This window comes from Anguilla rostrata, chromosome 13 (assembly GCF_018555375.3).
Source record: "Anguilla rostrata isolate EN2019 chromosome 13, ASM1855537v3, whole genome shotgun sequence".
Classification (NCBI taxonomy): domain Eukaryota; kingdom Metazoa; phylum Chordata; class Actinopteri; order Anguilliformes; family Anguillidae; genus Anguilla; species Anguilla rostrata.
In genome coordinates, this window is record NC_057945.1 from 13,623,968 (window position 1) to 13,630,902 (window position 6,935).

Here is a 6,935-nt window from a genome sequence, read left to right on the forward strand (position 1 = left end):
GCCTGTATTAATAGTGTATTAATATGAAGGGAGGCAACTGCTTGGCATGGGCAGAAAGCTGATAGAAATGGCTTGCTTCTATAGATATGGGCTTTCTCCTTGAAATGCAACTGTATGCCTTTACTGAGAATTGCAGCTGCATAACAGTATAACACTGTTATGTGTCTAAAATGAAACAATCCACCCCGCACACATTTACATTAAATGCCCTTTCATAGCTATTACAGCAAAATTAGTGAGTGCAAATAATCAGGAAGACTATAAGCAACAGAACACAGCATTAATATTATTTAGAGGGAAGCTGCTGGGATTCTGCTGTTACAGGGTTTTACAGAGAAACCCATTTCTCACATGAATCAGTTTGCCTTCAGCCATAAGCACAATGGTGATTGAAGGGTTGAATATTAAGTCTATGGTTAAATAATTCTTTTGTATTCACACATTTGTAAATTCTTCACGAGAAACTCTTTCAGACCGGAAGAGTGGAAAGAGATTCCTTTCATTCCTGTGAGAAGCACATGAATTTTAAACGCAGTCCTCTCTACTTGACCACTCCTCGGGGTTTCTTATTATCTGGGCGAACAATAGGGAGGTGTGTTTTTCTTCCAGGAATATGTGGTCAAAGGTTCAGGAACACTGGAGCTCTTGCAGCTGCCTGGGATTGGAAGATATTCAGGGACGCTCCGACTCGGGGCGGAGTGGAGGATGGAGAAAGGGTTAAAACTCCAGATGGAGGAAAATCTTTACATCGAATTTTCTTTTACGAACAATAAATTTACAAACCTCAAATTTCCCTGAGATAATTCATATCAGGAACCCTGCGAAAGGGTACAACAACAGCTACTCACTGGGAAACCGAACCAGTAACCTCTGTGTATTGAGCCCGGTTCACTAGCCATTATACCACACTGCCAACCTTTTGGAGGAAAGGGATGGAGAGCTTGAGAGAGGGAGGGAAGGGGAGAGTTTAGAGAGAGTAGGAAAAAGAGAAAGGAGGGACAGAGCATGAGAAAGTGAGGGGGAGAGGGAGAAAGGGAGAAGGAGGGACAGAGGGAGAGGATAGAAGCACGTGGAACAGAAAATGAATGCTAGGGACGCAAAGGTTGAGCGGTAATGGGTTTTGGCAAATGAGTGAGAATTTAGGGGATCTCATTCCTCTCTTTTCTCCAGGAGGGACGGGAATTTGGCTGTAGATTAACTCGAGACCCTCGAACCAGGGAAACCCTGTACACCCTGCTCACTCTGTCAAAGCGAACGTGATAGCTCTCTGCATTCTGTCCTCCAAACAGTTTCCCTTTGCAAGATACCGTCAGCTCGTAAAGTATGCAATTGTGTTGATGTATATGACACTTGGGGCCATATTTCAAGGAAGCTAACGGCAGTTGGACAATGCAAGTGCACATTCAATCGAAAAGAGGCTTGTCTGAATCTGTTTTTGGTATTTTAATGATGGGACACTCTCAGTGCAAAGAACAACAAGGCAGGGAGTGCCCATGGAATGAGTTAAATGTGCGACCGTGTACTGGCATCAGGATGCTTTCCACGTTCTCTTTAAAATGAGCGATTACATCATTTTTTCCTCATTTTTCTTTCTTAATGGCGCACATGACATCTACCCCTGTTCACTCTACTCTGAAGTTCTACACAACACTTCTGGGTCATGCATTTAGAATGTTAGCTTTCCAGTCTTTCTGCTAACAAATCCTAACAGTTGATTTTTTCAAATCTGGTGAACCATTTTCGTAGAAAATTTCTCATAATGAAGAACATACACAAGCCATTGGGGGGAGGGGTGCAGATGGACACTGACCCAAGTTTACTCTATAAATAAGGCCAGGGGAAAAGACACACTGTAGAACCTAATCAATTTTGAATTAATGCCAGATTCCTTGCAACCCTTAAGGATTTCTCAGACCTTACGTTCCTAACATTTATGTGTTCCTATCAAGATTTATTTTTTGTCTTGCATTATGTGTCATAGGTGATGAGATTGAAGCAGCTGGGCAGAGAGGGAGAAGTCAATTGAGTAAATTACATTCTATGTTACATTTTGTGTTTTGCAGCGATGATTTATGAGCAGTACTGTCTGATTGACCCTCAGGGGGATTTGCAGTGTGAAAGATAACATGGAATGTTCCAGATAAGCTTGGAGAAAGAAGACTCGGGGCAGTGGGATGTGTCCACATACTCTATTGCTATAGAGCGATGCTGTCGAGTGAGAGCGAGAGCGAAGATATGTATAAGTGTTTCACTAACTGCTAGCTGCTGTTTTTGTGTGTACCTGTGCCTCTGTGTGTGCATGTGTGTGTGTGTGCAAGTGAGTGTGTGTGTATGTGCGTGTGCATGCACGTGAGTGTTTATGTGTGTGTGTGTGTGTGTGTGTGTGTGTGTGTGCGTGCGTGCACGTGAGTGTTTATGTGTGTGTGTGTGTGTGTGTGTGTGTGTGTGTGTGTGCGTGTGCGTGCACGTGAATGTGTGTGTGTATGTGCGTGTGCGTGTGCGTGCACATGAATGTGTGTGTGTGTGTGTGTATGTGAATGTGTGTGTGTATGTGCGTGTGCGTGTGCGTGCACGTGAATGTGTGTGTGTGTGTGTATGTGCGTGTGCGTGTGCGTGCACGTGAATGTGTGTGTGTGTGTGTGCATGTGCGTTTGCCCATGTTTGCACATGCCAGTGTGTATGTCCACGTGATTTCCTTCACTGTCCTCTAGCAGTGCATACTGGAGCTGGTTCAGGGGCTGGCATTAACAGCCTCCCTCTCAGACTAGCTCCAGTCATGCTATGGGAATGCGGCAAGGGATTTCTGCAGCATTTTTTGTGTTTGTTGTTAAATATTCCCCAACGGGAATGAGACCAAACCCTCAGCTTACCCCTCCCTCCTCCTAGCCTGTGTTACCCATCCCAACTCCAGTTTAACACTTTTCTCCCTGGGAGGGAATGGGCCCACAGCACAGCTCACATTACTGAGCATGTCAAGGATTTGTGTGGACTCTGCTGCATTACACAAGGCTAGGACATACATCAATGAGTATGTCAGTACTGTAATAAGAAACAGAACAATGGAGACAGTTATTAGAGGATACTTCCTGGCTGTACTTACAAGGTTCCTGACAGCATCCAAGAGATATGACTAGAAAGTATTCACAAATCAGCAGTGGCATTGTTCTATTTGTTGCTACCAATGTACTCCATGTTTAGAAGAACTCCTTTGTGGTCTCTATGTGAAAAATGACGAGAACAATGTCCTGACCCAGTTTTACTATTTCTGTGCTGCTGGTGCTCTCAGGGGACAGGAGTACTGCAGAGATGAAAGTGCTGTAAAACTATATTAGGCCAGGGCTTGTATTCATAAAGCACCTCAGTGTATGAATGCTGATCTATTGTAGGATCAGTTTTGCCTTTCAATTCATTATAAATAGGGTTATAAGAGTGAGGAGACCTCATCCCAGGCCAGTTGGCCTACTGTATTTTCAGACACTTTATGAACAATGGTCTGGAACATCATAACTTGTTGTTATTTTACAGACTTTTACAGACTCAGATTTTTAAAATACTATGCTCTGAAACACCCTACCGAGAAACTCATTTCTCCCATGAACAATGTGTCTCAGGCCATAAACACAATGGTGGTTCATGTACCTCGATATTAATTTTATGGTTAAAAACACATTTCACAGCTTATAAATGAAATTGTCATCAAATGTTTTTTATTATAAGATACGTTTTGACATTTGCGATAATGTATCTCATTTCAGTAGGTCCTGTAATCCAGAAAGGACCACATTTTGAAACAATATTTTGAGATTGTCATGAGTTACGGACATTGAACTTCATCATTTATGAAACAGTTTCATTTAAAATTTTTGAAAGCATTCGCAAATCTGTGCCCAGGTGTTTAGTATTATTAGCACTTGATAACTGTTGACAGAAACCTAAATGCACCAAACGTATTTTCTTAGCTCATCACCATGTTTCCTCTGTTCCTTTACGTCTGCCCGTGTAAGCGGTCCCATATGCCTGACAGGGTGTGTGGCAGTGCAGTCGCTTTGGGTGGGTCCACAGGAGGGGACTGAGCAGGAGGCCAGGGATAGGGGTTCGAGGGGATGTGGGATTGTTAGAGCAGGGGGTCAGAGCATATGCATCAAGTTAATCTGAGCCATATGCATTATTAAATTGGATCCAGAATTTACTGTGAGACGGAGGAGTCGTAAGAACACTGTGACACTATGCAAGGAGATGCAGCTCAGGCAACCCTGTTACTGGCCTCATTGCTGCAGATGCCGACTGAAAAATAAATGCACAGCAGGGAAAATAACTTTCATATGCCCATGAGGACGCGATTCACGTTGTCCTTGGCATCACAGGAACAGTGGGGCGAAGCTAGTGGGTATCTCATGAGACAGAGGGGCGGAGCCTGAAGGTGCCATAGGAACAGTGGGGCGGAGTCTCGGGGTGCCGAAGGGACAGTGGGGCAGAGTTTCAGGGAGTCGCAGGCAGGGCGCAGGTGTAAACTAGCAGCCATGGTCCGTGCGGTCAGTAAAGACGAGTGTTTTCTGTGTGAATACCACAGAGTCTTCGCGTGACTGCAGCTGTGGAGCGGGACGCCTGCAGTGAGATACCGGAGGGCTTGTGGGAATGCTGACACTGTGTCACAGTTCAAAGCCTCCATCTCACAGAGCTGTACTGTGAGCCCGGATTTCGCCTTTAAATAACGAAGCGGCCATTACTTATTCTTTTATTTTTTAGAGGAAATCCTTCCCGTTACTAAATCAAATTAAGTGCTTCGCAATATGCAAGTGAAATATTCAGTGTAATAATTATGTTAGGCAGCATTTACTCACTATAATAAGTTTCTACAGGGATAGAAACCTACATTTTGAAATTCTTCCTAACAACGGTGGGTGCTGGGTTCTGACTGCTGTGTGAGGAATTGCCGCTACCTGAACATACACGTTGGGTATGTGTTAGAAGAAGGTCGCCACCATTAGACTCGTGTGACCCATGAAAGAGAAAAGAGATTGTTCGGATCCGTTTATTGTCGATCTGTTTATTGTTGAACATACACTGGTAGGAATTTCATTTGTTTGACAACAATATTACTGTATTATCAACAGTACTTTGTTGTTGGTGCTGTATACAGCATGTTGGTATAGATGTACAATTGGTTTTGTGTGAATTTTTTATGGCTGTTAAAATATTACAACAATCATTCATTACTTTAATCCAATATATAATAATATTCCTCAAGCGTGAAGATGGACCAATCAGCTTGTGAACTTATTTTTTTATTTTGTTTCTTTGCTGGCCACAGCCACTTGAAGGTGAAATGAATCATCATTTTTTGCTGGAGTTTTAGTTTTTAAAGAATGTTGTAGCATTGCAGTCTACCGGAGTGGTGGGCTAGGTGCTCCACTAATTCTAAATTCATCTTCATAGTAAAGTGCTCAGTGCAACTGCCTCTTCCCCTGGAGGCCTGGGTTTCAGCCTTGCCAGATCCATGTTGTTGCACTGGTGTCAGAATGTATGCCTCGATGGACAGGCCAGTGCCCTATGGGTGTCACAGCCTGTGGGTGGCATTGTGAACATGAGCTGTCAAATGAAGTCAGTCAACTTGCTGGCAAATTGTGGCCAGCAAGTTACAGTAATTTTAACATTTTCCTAACAATTTCCCCACAGATAAGATAAACAGGTTTACATGTAGCCTAACATATAAAACAGTCAAGATAGGTAAATTACACTCTACAAATCTCAGCATGTTATTATCCATGGAATTACCACAGGCAACTCCAACTTTGGCTAACCACAAGGTCAAGAGTTTCCCAGCTATCTGTCTCAGCCATAAGACACTGTCTCACCATAGCTAGCGGCGCTGGCGTTCAGGGCTGCATTTAGCAGGGAATGCGACAAGCCAAAATAATTCGTCTTGTTAACAACGAACGGGTGAGTCATTTTTTGGGCAGCCATCACGAGTTTCTGAATAGTAAAGCGATGCGTGACGGGCACTCTGCGTGATGTAGGAATGTCTTAGCCCACAGCGTGTCTTGGCCAGCGGGAGTGTAGCCTACAGCAAACAGGCTGGTACTCAATGTGGCGCCATTCGCTTCGCGTTGCGCGGTAAACCGGGAATACTCCGTAGGAAAGTTCAGAATACTGCGAACATAGCAGCGTGTGTGCCATTCAAATCCTCTGTCACCCGTGGTAGTCTCTTTGGTTTCCACGGCAACCTTGGCAGTTTGTTACTCTTCGGGTTTTTGTCACCCTTGGCAAATGCTTGTAGTCAAAACCCTGGGACATGGTTAAAAATTAGTGGCTGCATTTAAATAGAAAATATTGACTAAACCCACTATTGTTCCGCCGTTCTGTCACTTCGTATTTATGTGAGTTTGGTCATCCTATATGGTTGTGGTGCTTTTTCCCCCTTTTATTCAGTTTTAATGTCTCAGTTCACTTGCTTTTATTAAAACACATCTCAATGGCCATATGATCTTTAGTTGGTAGTTAATTTTGTGTCATACATTCAGCTTTTAACTTTTAAATTGTAACACCTTCATATTAAATTGCCCAATGTTAATTCAGCAAAAATAGGGAGTCAGATTCAAACAAATGCACTTAGGTCATTTAAGGACATGTGTGATTTAGTCAAAGGCCTGTATTCAATCGAAGAAGTTCCCGTAACTTTGACCTACATGCAATTTCATGTTTTATACTTTTTATTCACAAACTCAGTTTGGCATGCTAATTTTAATGATTACTAAACTTGCCAAAATATGACTGGGGAAATGAAAAAAGAAATATTTATTTTAATTGAAAGTCAAAGTTAAGGACAATTGTCAAATGAATCCTATCCAAACCCATAACTCAACAAGGGCTGTTTTCCTTGCACTGATAGAACAGCTACGGGAAGTGACAGCTTAAAGCCAATGAAAATGAATTTT